The following is a 14,611-nucleotide window of genomic DNA, read 5'->3' as shown; positions in this document are numbered from 1 at the left end:
ATAAACATAAATGCACATTTTGCGATGTGGAAAGAAGAAGGGTTAAAGACTTAGGAGATGGAACATTTACGGACGAAAAAAACACTCGAATGGGATAGAATCACGTACTATCTGAAAAGGTAAAACCCTTTGGGCCAACAACTTCGAAGTAAGTATACTTTAGCATTTGGTACAATTTTGGTACACATTTGGTACTAATTAACGTGATCTAGAATGTAAGCGCCTATGAGTCGGCAATCCGCGAATCACAAGAAACATGGATATGTCAAATTACGATTTGCTCGTTTCACTGTGGTTTTGCGTTAAATGAACAACGGAAAGCAATTGAATGTTTTTTTGTAACATCTCGTAATGTAAACCTAAATCTCTAGAACATGCAAGTAAAATATCATGACCAACTTAGAGTTTCTTCAATAAGGCATAATTGTGGGAATCGAATATGTAATCACGGTATGTGTTACATACATAGACGCGACTTACGCTATGACATTTGGAACATTAAAAGAAGGGTTGTTTCTAACGATATTTTACTCTTTACCAAGATTTGAAATAATCATATTAAAGATACTCTTATGTTTTACGTCACAATATTCCATATTCTTACTCTTTTGGCTTCGAAGGCCAACGCTAGACTCATAAGGCTGTTTTGCGGAAGAGAAAAATAATAGTCAACGCTACCAGTTATCTTCAGCCCAAAATATTTTAGCTTACTCAGTTTATTTCTGTTTGCGATGATCCACGTGCCCTTCAAAATAAAACTGTTTCAACAGATTGTGATGACGGCGTGTTCCGTATTTGCACGTGTTTTTACTCGTAATTATTCTCGTCTTTTCGAATTATACTTGAATCCAAGGTCACTGGACAGAATTACGAGCAACGACTCCCTCAAGGCTCTACGAACACACGAATTTGAATCGGCCGAATCGTATATAATCGTGCCGAGAAATAGGAAGATTCAGTTGAGCCTGAAGACTTCTAGCAAAACAATCAACATGAAATTTACGTACATTTTCTTCATTATTGCAGCAATCGTGCTGATGCTGGTAAGTACAGGCCTGCTTGTATATACAATAAGATGATAAAATTGATCTACATATTTTTATCATTCATCCACAGGGTGTCGCTGATGCAGACCGTGGAAACAGTGGAAACCGCCCAAGCAAGGGAAACCCTACCCCAGGCCGCCCCAGTAGCCACAAGCCACATCCCACCGGTGGATCACAAAAGAAGCACACCAAGAACCCGAAAGCCTCTCCAAATGCAAGCGGTTAATCTTGCAAGGTAACCAACGGTATTCGATCACACTGCAATGTACTGAAGATAATGGAATAAATACAAAACGTCGATAGATTAATGTATTAATTTTTTCTTCATATTTATTTCTGAAATCTGAAAGCCAACTATAAGAAAGATTTTTTTTGCTTAATCTATATCTCGTTGCTAGCAGTCACGACATAACGATAGTGAAACCATTTTCCTCCGCCTTTTATGGTCGGTTTGCAATGTGCAATGCAACATCAAGGATTTTGTTATAAATTTGGAAAGTAAAGCTTGAATGAATGAACATTTTTGTTTAAGATTCCCTCTAAAACGCAATTGAACTGTGGTTATTGGATCAAACTTCTCTATTTGGTGCGGTTCCCCTTACCTTCGAGATGTGAGCTGAAAGAAACATCTCCCAACCATAATCCAAATTAGCAACAAACCGTTAATTGTTTAGCCAATAACATAATCCAAAACTATATCAGTTCTATAACTGACCTACGGACCCATAATGGTCTTAAAACTAAGACTAACCGCATATCGATGCTGGAACTAGTTCTGTAACTTAGTTCAAGAACTGGACTTGAATCCATATCGGTACTGGACCCGATCGATAGCAATCTTTACGTAAAACAAGCGCTTTGAATCTTAGCGCATCAGAAAAATAAATGCATCAAATCCTAACTAGATGTTCCGCGCGGTACCATCTTCTGGCGCTCCATCCAACTCCTGGGCTACATGGACGACATTAACATCATTCAACATTATTGCCATTTTAAATTGACATTTTCCCAGTTTTGTAACTCAAAAGTATTGCCACTTGCAAAGGACATTAGACGACCGAAATGTAAAGTGTTTTATTCTGCAATCAGAAGAGCTGATAATGCAATAAACTTACTGAGTTATACGTCGAACGCACTACAGATTTTTCTTTATCTTTAACAAAGAATTATGCCCATAGCTCCTCTTAAAGCAAAGTAAAACATACAATTGTTATGGACGCGCGACATTGTATTTTGGGTTGTAGATGCTGCGCTACGTTCAGTTCTCACATTCGCACTACTATGTTCGGGATGCTGCGATCGTGCACGATTCGGCAACGGAGATAGCAAGACACGCAGCTGGGCTGCACTGCAGTGCCAAGTGTTAACAACATCTTATCGCACTGTTTGTTTCCTTCCTTGACACCTAAACGAGCATGCGACGAAAAGAGATAAATATATGCAATAAATATCTACATGTTTGCAGGTTGAAATTATTTAGGCTGAATACTGGAGTACGGAATGTGGTTTTGTATCAAGCATTGACATGATATCAACTGTCAATTGTCAAGCTCAAAAATTAACACATGCACACAACCCAACCTAACAAAACAAATACTATTTAATGTTGTAGACAATAATTTTCGATCGCTTAATTTTCTTCTAACGTCAACCGTATCAACGTTTCGAATTTATTGCATTATCTTCAGTTCATTCCAGTATCTCGGTATCCGGATGTGTCCATTTGTATGTTCAATTGTCGTTGGCTACCTTGCAAGATTATGCGCTTGCATTTGGAGAGGCGTTCGGGTTCTTGGTGTGCTTCTTTGGCGTGGTACCTGTTGGGTGTGGCTTTTGAGTGCTGGGGTGACCGGGAGTAGAGTTTCCGTTGTTTGCATCAGCAGCGCCCTGTAGATAAATGGAAAACGAATTTCAAACAATTGTACCATACCAACCCCGAAGCCCCTCTATCATCTAAGACTCTCTGAGACCAACATGCCTATACTTACCAACATGAGCACAATTGCTGCAATGATGAAGAAAATGTACGTAAATTTCATGTTGATTGTTTTGCTAGAAGTCTTCAGGCTCAACTGAACCTGGGTAACGCGCTGGAGGATTATATATGATTCTATCGCTCAAAATTTTGCCATTCATTTCTCTGCGTTGATCAAGAATTCTAGAAATTTAGGACATAATAGGAATAAAAATGGCAAATATGCGAGTTAACACAAGTGCAAAACCGGACTTCGTTATCATCACTACTTGTTGAAACAATTTTTTTAAGCGGCACGTGGATGTTGGCAAACAGAATTCAAATTCAGGCATTTTTTCTGGGAACGTTACTAAACTTGCGGTGGAAGAAATCAGGTTATATTTATACACAGTTTTCATTGGTCGTAGCGGTACTAAGTTAATGTTGTACTAAGTATATTCATTATAAGCGCTTTAAGTTAAATAAATTTGCAGAATAAATAAAAGATTTCTCATTCGATTTACCTAACTACGATGACGCAAGTACAAATTATATCGAGAATAAAAGCGCCTATGAGTAGGCAATCCGCGAATCGTGTCAAATGTGGATATGTTAAATAACCACTAGCTCTAACCTTTCATTATAAACATCAATGCGTTTGAGATACGGATAGTGAGGCACAATTTTAGTACCATAAAGTAAATGTATGTGTATCGAGTAACCTATAATGGTTTGTCTTATTGTCTAATATCTTAAATGAATAATCCAAAAGGAATACAACATGCCCTTCAAACATCTCATGCAAATTCGAGATTGACGGCGACATCTAGTTAAACAATGCCTCTTTTTCGGATCAAATAGTGTTCTTGCAAGGACCATGCTCTCTTTCAATGCTGCTTGAACATAATACAATACTCATAGTTTTATGGATACTTTGGACCTCGTGGGTCTCTTTGCCTTCTGTTACTGCTACTAACCCTTCCTATTTGTATTTTTAAATGTTTTTTAAATGTTCTGTACCGTTCGTGTACCTACTCATTATCTCATATATCTCATTATGCATATACTTATGTACAATTTATTAAAAATTGTTCTATTTATTAAACTATCATATCCTTACTCATTCCGTCCCAAAGACCACTCAAACCATCATCCCGTGGATTAGCGCAACAGAAAAATATGAGTAAATGCCATCAGATCTCTTCAACCTCAATCATTCTTGCTTACTCAGTTTATTTCTGTTTGCCATTATCCACGTGCCGTTCAAAATAAAATTGTATCAACAGGTAGTGGTGATAACAAATCCGTACTTGCACTTGTGTTTACTCGCATTTCCTCCCATTCTAATCTAATTTTATTTAAGTCCATGGTCATTGGGGTGCAATGTACTGCAGTTTGTTGCTTATTTTGGATCGACCAAATCATATATAATCGTTCCGAGGAATAGGAAGATTCAGTTGAGCCTGAAGACTTCTAGCAAAACAATCAACATGAAATTCACATACATTTTCTTCATCGTTGCAGCAATCGTGCTGATGCTGGTAAGTACAGACCTGCTTGAATATACAATAAGATGATAAAGTTGATCGACATATTTTATTGCGATTCATCTATAGGGTGCCGCTGATGCAGACCGTGGAAACAGTGGAAACCACACAAACAAGGGAAACCCTACCCCAGGCCGCCCAACCGGTAACCCGCAAAAGAAGCACACCAAGAACCCGAATGCCTCTCCCAATGCTAGCGGTTAATCTTGCATAGTAGCCAACGATAATTGATCACAAAAACTACCAATCCGGAAAGCGATACACTGCGATGAATTCAACATAATGCAATAAATTCGAAACGTTGATGCGTTCGTACGATTAACGTTAGAAAAAAACATGCTTCTTATATTATTCTTATTTCATATATTTTCATATCATCTGATCATCTGGTGATTCAAACTCCATTGATTATCCCTTCTTAGGTATGTGGCGGTATGTGTGTTATCCCTGACATTGGTGGTTCAGATAGCGAATATAAGTTGAGCGAATAGATCATCATTATTCGGACACATCCGTTTCTACTTTAATAACGACACACCCTCTTTCCAAAAGTCATCTTCAGCGATACTGATTGCTTCTAGTTTAGCGCACTGCTGAGCACTAAATGGTAACCAATCGCCAATCGTATCGGAACAATCCTATGGGGACACGGTTCATACGGAGCTCAAACCCGTGACGGGCATGTTGTTGAGTCGTAAGAGTTGACAACTATACTACGAGACTGGCCCTTACCGTCGGGTATACAGCTTGTAAAATCTTGACAGTTTCTTCGATTTGCTCTGCACACACATTGTAAGAATCAATGCGTAAAGGGAGTTCTACTATATGCTGAATTAGTTGGTCGAAAGGAAGCAGACATGCCATCTATTCTAAACCGGATTTCTCACCAGTTGATCAACACCAATGACCTTGTCCACTAGAGATCACTTCAGCATTTTCAAATGGCACATCCTCTGGCGATAGATTACATCACATCGAAGTCTAAACATACAAATAAGTAATCATTACGGGAGGCATGACTGAAGGCCATCAAAACAAAGCTGTGTACGTTTTTATTGCAATATGTCCATAGTAAATATCAGCATTCCCAAGAAATTGTATAGGATAACCGCCAGTCTTTCCATTTACCATTCCAAAATTTTAAGATACAAAACGAAGCATTTCATTTTCTTGGTTTTGGAGCCGAACAACGATCCAAATGAGGTAAATAAGAGTTACCATTGTAGGTAAACACATCTGCCAAACAGATCATATTTTTTAGTAAGGTGGAATGTGCTTCTTTCTTTACAATTCTACATAAAAAAAAAACTTCGTTTCAGATACGTTTGCCATCTGAAACTGTAGTCAGCAAATTCAAAACTATTTATGGACTGGACCGTTTGTTGCCGGAAAATCTGGCTGTACTGAGTCACGTTTAATACATTCCAATACGCTGCTGTGCCTTAATTCTGTAAAGGCTCCACTAAACACAAACTCATGCTATTTAACACAACACCACCATGCTAATGCGCATCATTTGTGTTTAGTCAAAAATAAAATAATTGTAATAAAAATAACTACTAGACATTCAAGCACACAAGTATACGTTTTATTTCATTATCTTGGTTCCATTGCAATTTTCATATCTTCGCGTCGGTCCGGTTTGAGTGATCTTTAGGCTACTACAGGACGAGCAGCACGAACAGCAGGCGCAGCAGTTGTGGTCACTTTCGGTGCCTCGGTGCTCTTGGGCGTACGGCTTGGGCGGGGGCTACCGGAAAGGCCTGGTGGAGTAGGGTTTCCATTGTTTTCACGGTTTCCGTTGTTGCCATTGTTTCCGCGAGCTGCATCAGCAACGCCCTGAAAATGCACGAAAAATACAATAAACCATAATTTCTGATCCTTTTTTGTCACCAGACCCGTAACTGGGTTGAATGCAAGTCACTTAGAATGAGTCTTGGTTCTGGAGAAACGGTACGAACGAAGCGTCGTTTGAAATACGACCGGCCTTCGTAAGAACCGACAGCTCTTTGTATGCAACCCCTGCATTACACTTACCAGCATCAGCATAATTCCTGCGAAGATGAAGAAGATGCTCAACAGTTTCATGTTGGTTGGTTGCTGGTTGTTTCGATGGCTAGAAGACTTCGAGAGAAAGTGATTCTAGTATAGCTCGGGCTGTGTTTATATACGATTTTATCATTCGAAATTGAAACACTCTCCTAATGGTTGTAGATATGAGTAACATTGGATTCTAGGTAAAAAGGGGAAACAATGACAGTATAAACTCCAGTACTGGTAGAAACAACGGCGTAATTATTCCAGTGTAATTCGAACGGCACGTGAACGATAGCAAACAGTAAAGAACATTGTGCCTAGAAATATTGGTAGAAGAACATTTGCAACAAACAAGAAATAGTTGATTGTGTTTACTCACATTCACAGAATTTCAGTAGGCTGCTGCTGATCAGTTCTCAGTTCTAGCGCAATCAAAACCGAACACTCAATGAATGAGGTGGTTTGAAGTTTATTTTCTAGTAACCATGATTTTTGGGTGGATATTACTTCGCTGTCACCATTCGTTGTATATCTTCCAGTGAACTGGGAAGACGCATGTGTCTCAAAATGTACGATCTTCATGCGTTGAACTCAATAGATTTCCTGCAGGGATCATTGCATTGAAGCGAATGTTTGCGCTGCGCACCACAATGCTAATGCCGGCATTAAAGTGATAGTTTACTCTGCGCATTGTGGTGTCACCGGACAAAGTGTTAAGATGACTATTTGAAAATATCTTTTAAAAAAAAATATAGCTTTTTGAATTTTTTAATCCATAAAATAGAAAATGTTTATATGGTTTTCTTAAGACATCACATACCACAACCATACAGCTGATAATGTATTTCCCACAACATTTCCCAGAACTGAGAAACTTTCGTGGAATAGCGACATTGAAGTAAAATTGATGAACATAATGATCAATAACGTTCATTTATTCGAAATCCGGTTTTGGTTGATTAAATAGATTTAATATGAGTAAACGCAATCAATTGTTTCTTCTACTTATATTTCAAGGCACACTGTTATTTACTGTTTGCTATCGTTCACGTGCCGTTTGAATTAGACTTGAATAATTACACCGTTGTTTCTACTAGTACTGGAGTTTATTCTGCCATTTTTCACCCTTTTTACCTGGAATGGAATGTTACTCATAGCTATATCCATTAGGAAAGTGTTTCAATTTTGAATGACAAAATGGTATATAACCACTGCGTGAGCTCTACTAGAATCACTTCAACTCGAAGACTTCTAGCCATCGAAACAACCAGCAACCAACCAACATGAAACTGTTGAGCATCTTCTTCGTCTTTGCAGGAATTCTGCTGATGCTGGTAAGTGCAGTGAAGGGGTTGCATCGTCGTCGGTTCTTACGAGGGCCGATCGTATTTCAAACGACGCTTTTCTAGAACCAATACGCATTCTAAGTGACTTGCATTCAACCCAGTTACGGGTCTGGTGACAAAAAAGGATCAGAAATTATGGTTTAATGTATTTTTCGTGCATTTTCAGGGCGTTGCTGATGCAGCTCGCGGAAACAATGGCAACAACGGAAACCGTGAAAACAATGGAAACCCTACTCCACCAGGCCTTTCCGGTAGCCCCCGCCCAAGCCGTACGCCCAAGAGCACCGAGGCACCGAAAGTGACCACAACTGCTGCGCCTGCTGTTCGTGCTGCTCGTCCTGTAGTAGCCTAAAGATCACTCAAACCGGATCGACTAGAAGATTTGGAAATGGAACCAATATAATTAAATAAAATACTTGAATAACTTATTCTTTACATAGTTTTGTGGTCGAAGTTTTAGAACTCCTCCTGTTCGTGGCAATTGACGAGCGAAGAACTCACACGGATTCCCGTGCAAGAGTTATCTAATTGATATACAGGGTTTTCCAAGTCAGTTTCGAATGTAAACATTGTTATTCACCGCATCGAAGATGTTTTTCAACAGCTGTCAAATGTTTTATTTGCTTCAACATGAAATTTCAGTTTCAACACATGATTTTCAACACATAACAAAGAACAGTCGAACTCAATCCAGCTTGAGACGTGTTGAAAATCATGCTGAAGAAATTAAAAATTATGATGATGCAAATGAAATATCAGATTGAAGTGGATCAACATTGTGCATGCGGTGAATAACAATGTTTACATTCGAAACTGACTCGGAAAACCCTGTAAGCGATTGATATGGTAACATTTTATTTAAAATATGTGTAAATAAGTTTAAGTTGTGGAATCCTAACCCAAAACTAAGTCATCTTAGCCATGTTTGTGTTATGCTAGGGAAGTTGACCTTCAACAACAAGATCTAAAAATTCTGCAGCTCGACTTTAACAACAACAGCTGGTCACACTTTGGCACTTTTTAACGGAATAGCGTTAGCTACGCTTTATAAAGAGTGTTTATACTTCTTCTGTTTGGTTGATTTGTCTGATGGTAAAGAATTTGAGTCAAACGACTCTTCTAATAATTATGCACCGCAAAAGCACAACATCTGCCAAATACTCCAAAACGAACCGAAAAATCCAAATTAAAACAGTACCATAACATTCAAACCATTCCAATCGAATTGAATCGAATCAACACGTTTTGGTCTCATAATTGACAACAATTCTTCCACATGTAGCTTTATCACACAGGCTGATCATTAAAAAAACTCATCCACATGGGTCATGGGTTCAAGCAAGTATGTTTCTCCGTAGCAAAAACTGACTATCAAGGACTAGGCTACGTGATATTTAATAAGCTTCGATAGCCTGTACAGGCCGGCATGACCACGTAGGATGTTACATCAAATAGTCATGTCATTAGTACAAAGTTTTAGTTTCGATAATTTTAGATAAAAATTAAAATCTTTGACAAATAAAAAAGTGACATAGATTATCAAAGCGAAGTAAGACTATCAGGCTAAGTAAGACTGTCAAAACTAAGACAAAACGCTTTTGTTAGTCAGACAAACAAACAAGACTCCATTCGATGGGTGGTCTGACACCCGATCGTTGTATTGAATTTCAAATTTGAAAGTTGAATGTACTGTACAGAAATTGACAAAGTATATGACAGTTAGAGTAAGTTCAGCATAAGTGGACATCGAGCTACAGTGATGAAATCCAACTAGTTTGTTGGAGATTGTATATATGTGAATCTACAAATAACTCTATTTGTTGTTCGATGGTACCTTCAGAATGCTTTGCACAATATTATAGATAAACTCTGGACTGATAGTGGAGGGAGGCAGCTCACTTATAAAACTGAAGAAATGGTTGACACTCATCACACATCTTTTAGGCAGCATCATTCTAGCTTGGGATGTAAGGAATTTCTAATACGTAATATATACAAAATAATCAGAACAGTTTTATTTGAACAGTCTTGGTTCTATTCCATTTTGCAGATGTTCCGAAGGGTCCAAACATTTAATGTGATCAGTAGGCAGCAGCAGCAGCGGCAGCAGCAGGAGCAGCAGCAGGGGCAGCAGTCGTTTTCACCTTCGGGCGGTTGGTGCGCTTCGCCGATGCAGCGCCTGGGCGCGGCTTGAAGGTTGCGGGACGTCCTGGTGTACGGGTACCCTTGTTGCCATTGTTTCCGCGAGCTGCGTCAGCGACGTTCTGCAAGTTGAAAAAAAAAACCAAAGTAAAAAAAGCAGTCTTCAATGATGTAAAACCAAGACACACTTACCAGCATCAGCACAATAGCTGCGACGATGAGAAAGAAGTACGACAATTTCATTCTGATTGTTTTGCTGAAAGTCTTCGAACTAAACTGAAGCTACCTAGTTTGCCGAAGTGATTATATACGATTCCGCTTTTTGGATATCGAGCAATGCGAGCCTTACATACTAGTGATTGTCCATTCAAGATAAACAAAGAACACCATATGCTGAGGGAACACATGTGCTAAACCACAACGAGACAATTTCAATGGAAACGGTCCGTGTACGAGGGCAAACAGTTAAAGAACTACGTGCGTATAAAAGTGGGTTGGAAAAAGCCTGAATAAATTTACTCAATTGTTTCAATTTTAAGCTGAAATGCTTCCATAACCTAAGTCCGAATTTTTCTTCATCCTCTCAATAAGGTAAAGGGTTCAAAGACACGAAGAATGCGGATAGATATCTAGAACACTTTTATTTTATTTTTGCAACTCTTCAATGTTTAACGTAACGACAAATATAGCCAGCAGCAAATATTTGTCAGAATCAGTGGCGGATTAACACGTGTGGAGGCCCTAAGCTCTTCATTTCTGATGTGTCGAGCGAAAAGTTGTATGAGAAATTGTTATGCTATGAAAAACTTATTTTCTATTTAAAGCACTAAATAAAGTTTGAGTGGCTACATCAATTTCTCAGAGTGAGAAAAACTGACGACAGCCACGAACTCGCGTTTGAGAATAAGTTATGAGTGCTTGAGAAACTATAATGAGTGCTGGAGAATGTTTTCTCAGCTTGAGAAAGCCCCACGGCTCCTCGGCCTACCATGTCCGCCAGAAACAACCAGAACGTTCTGGGCGAACAATGCAAAGAAAAGAAATAAATAATTACACAATTTTACAACGAAATCCAAGCAATTAGTTGATCTACGAATCTTTATGCTTTTATGGCCAAATAGTGTACTATAACCCTTGATTATTGAATAATATAAAAATAGAAGGATAATAAAAGATGATTATATAAGGGCTCTTTTTAAGCTTTCGGTGCTTCAAATTCTACAGATAGTACAAAATCGCCAAATTGCAACGATATTATGATCGCTGTAGATTACAATCGAAAAGGATTCATATAAAATCTTCCGGGCAGAAAACCTCATAATGGAGACAGTAGAAATGTATCGAACAGTATATGTAAAAAGTATGTGTATTTTATAGAATTGATCTGAATTCCATAGCCATTATCAGTTGTCCCAATTCAACTGCTTTTGTATATCACGACGACCCTTTAACCGCTATTAGGCGCAACAGTAGGAGCAGCACTTGCGGTCGTTTTCTTGTTCTTCTTAACCCATGGCTTGCTTGGTCGTGGCTTTTGACCCTCAGAACGACCTGGGCTACGGTTACCGTTGTTTCCACGGTTTCCGCGAGCTGCGTCAGCAACGTTCTGCAAATTAGATTAAAAAAGGTGCATTTTTATAGGCACTACTGTAGGAAGGTTCGAAATAATACACTTACCAACAGGAGCAGAATTCCTGCAATGATGAAGAAAAAGTACATCAGTTTCATTTTGATTGTTTTGTTAGAAGTCTTCGAACTAAACTGAAGATACCTTGCTTTCGCGTTTAGTTATATATGATTCTGATTTTGCAAGATTTGTTATCGAGAAGGCGCCAGAGAGTGGCCTTGAAATCGCGTGTCGATCGGTAAATAAGGAAAAAGGTGCTCGGTGTAAATACAAGTGTAGCAGAATTGTCATCGTCACGGGGTTTTTTTTTATTTGACAAACCTTGAACCAAAGCTGGTACGCCGTTACGTCAAATAAAAGAATAACCAAACCGGCATGTGAGTTGAACATTGTTGCCAATATAAGTCCTTTTTTTAAACAAGCTTTTAAGACATGTTCTTCGCATACTTCATTTGCTTGAAAAAATTAAAATAGTTTAAAAAGATTTAAATTATGTCTTGTAAATAATCATGATTAGCTGAAATTCTCACATTTCCATAATCATTGTTTTGTTCGTTCTTCAAATCTTCACTTTGAAGTCAAATCTTCAAAACAATCTGCAATTTTCTCAAACCGGTAGTGTGTATGCGTAGATGAAACAGCTCCCCCGCATTGCTTCAAATGCAAACACAAACAACATATTGTATCACTATCCGAACAGCTAAACAATTCTAATTTTTTTTCCTGCAAAGTCTACCGCACTGTGGTGGTCTGTTTTTGTTTGCTCGCAATTCCGTACCAATGTCACCTACGTAAGCAATATTTTACAATCGAATTTTCCATCCTATTCGAGTAACAAACAAGCACAGCGGTATTACTACTCTCCACAAAAACCAACGCTAGAGAACCTTTTGAAAAATTTAAAACGTGTTACAAATCAATTATTTACTTGCTACAGCAAGTCCCTTTCGGGAAATATTGCAACAGAGCCAACATTTTAGTTCGCTTTTTTTGCGGTGCTCGATACTAATATATTTTCATCGTCATGCGCTGCACCGTTGTTATTTTATGTTTTGCATATTTATAATCAGAAATATTTTCAACCGTTTTTTTCCTATCGCAAGCGAAGGAAGCGAAAACATTCTAAGCTGTGAAACAAATACCAAGTATAGTGTACGGAATTGGCGATTGAAAATTCATTTAAAACAACAAAAACATTTGAAATCTAAAACGCCCACAGAGCGCAACCGATCGCCATGTGTTGGATGGATTTGGTTTGAGCGTTTGAAAAATAAAACCCGATAAAGGGTACATACAAAAACAATCACACTGTTGAACTAAATCACACTGCACGCTCAAAAAAAAAGACTCACTTCAACTCTATTTGCTCACACACTCACAATTGCTGCACCATAAATTGACTTGAGTTTCGCTTTTTATTGCTGCAAAAACTCTTTTCAATACTGTTCAATTTATGCTGCAACACTTTATAAATGTCCGTTTTTTGTGTTCCATTCTTTCAGCCCCTAGCATACAACGTATAGCGCAACGATGTAGTTCATTAGATTTGCATCACAGCCAATCGTTTATCTGCTGCCTTATTTACTTTGCATCGAAAGGTCAACATGAATGTGTTGATTACAAGCACATCCCGATTTCACAGTTGATTACTGCTTGAACATTATGTTTTTTGTGTTAGGTTTTGAACAAAGCTTAACAGCATTCCGCTCACCGCCTTTCAAAACGCCTGAATGTATGCAATGAAGGTTTTTGTACTTTTAGTGTATATATTTGGTAGTAGACCTTGTCGTATACTGTAAAGAGGAAACTAAGCATTATACACGCATATGATTACTGTAACAACTGATAAACAACTCATATTATTTAAACATAATACAGAATACGTTAATACGTAAAGCATAGTGTATGCTTTAAGTTTATTCATTTTCTGACTTCAGTTCCATAACTAATTAATAGAGTGAACATTACAAATCTTACTTTTGAGAGTGATAAGTAGAGTAAGTATTACGATAAGTAGAGAAGTAGTAGAAAATTGGCTAACAAGATTCGAATGCATTCCTTACAACTAACCACACCAGCATCACTCCTGATCTTCCTGTTGACTAACGATTCATTTACTGAGTAAGTTGTCATTGTAGCCGAAGAGTGAATCGTTAATTAACTCAAGCTCAAGTCACGCTTTTCTAGTTAATATTTTTACAAAATGATGCAATAGTTCAACCGAAAACACCCTTGATCCTACAAAAAATTAAGTGGATTGTTCCACGTTTATTCGTAAGCCCGTTTAAGCACATCGTGATTTGAGTGGGCCCGATCTCGTGGTACAGTCGTCAACTCGTACTCGTTATTGTTATAAATAAGGCTAATTTGTTGAGAACTAAATGCATTTTATTTATAAACTTGTTTGTCATAGTTAATAAACATACGAACGCATGAAAATTGTTAATACAAGATTGCTCATGGCTTGAACTGTTTGCACATCTACGAGAGTGTGTAACAACTCTTGAGGCAACCTGGCCTGATGATCCCGTTGATTATGCTACCCGTCAGTTCCAGGAATCAAGCAAGGGCATGTTTCGAATTCTACGAACAATACCTTCTCACGGCTCACGCGAGCCTCACAGCAGCACACAGTGGCTGCTGCTTCCAGCGGTGACTTTGAAAATTAGTAACATTTATGCTAAACACACAGAATTGATGAATCGCTCACGGTACGATAAGCCGGTAATTGAATCAATCCCTGGGCCTCCGTTCGGTTCGTACTTTGGAGTGTAATGAAGATACTTCCCGGAAGCAGCTGGTACAATCCAACTGTTATCCCGAGGTGGTCGTGAATAATGATGACCCGTTCGCTCCCGATCTCGGAGCGGTTTGCATGGGGGAGGCTTCAAAGGATATTTAATTAGCACCAT

This window comes from Anopheles gambiae, chromosome 3 (assembly GCF_943734735.2).
Source record: "Anopheles gambiae chromosome 3, idAnoGambNW_F1_1, whole genome shotgun sequence".
NCBI classification, from domain to species: Eukaryota; Metazoa; Arthropoda; class Insecta; order Diptera; family Culicidae; genus Anopheles; species Anopheles gambiae.
The sequence above is the reverse complement of the archived record's forward strand: the minus strand, read 5'-3'. Positions refer to the sequence as shown.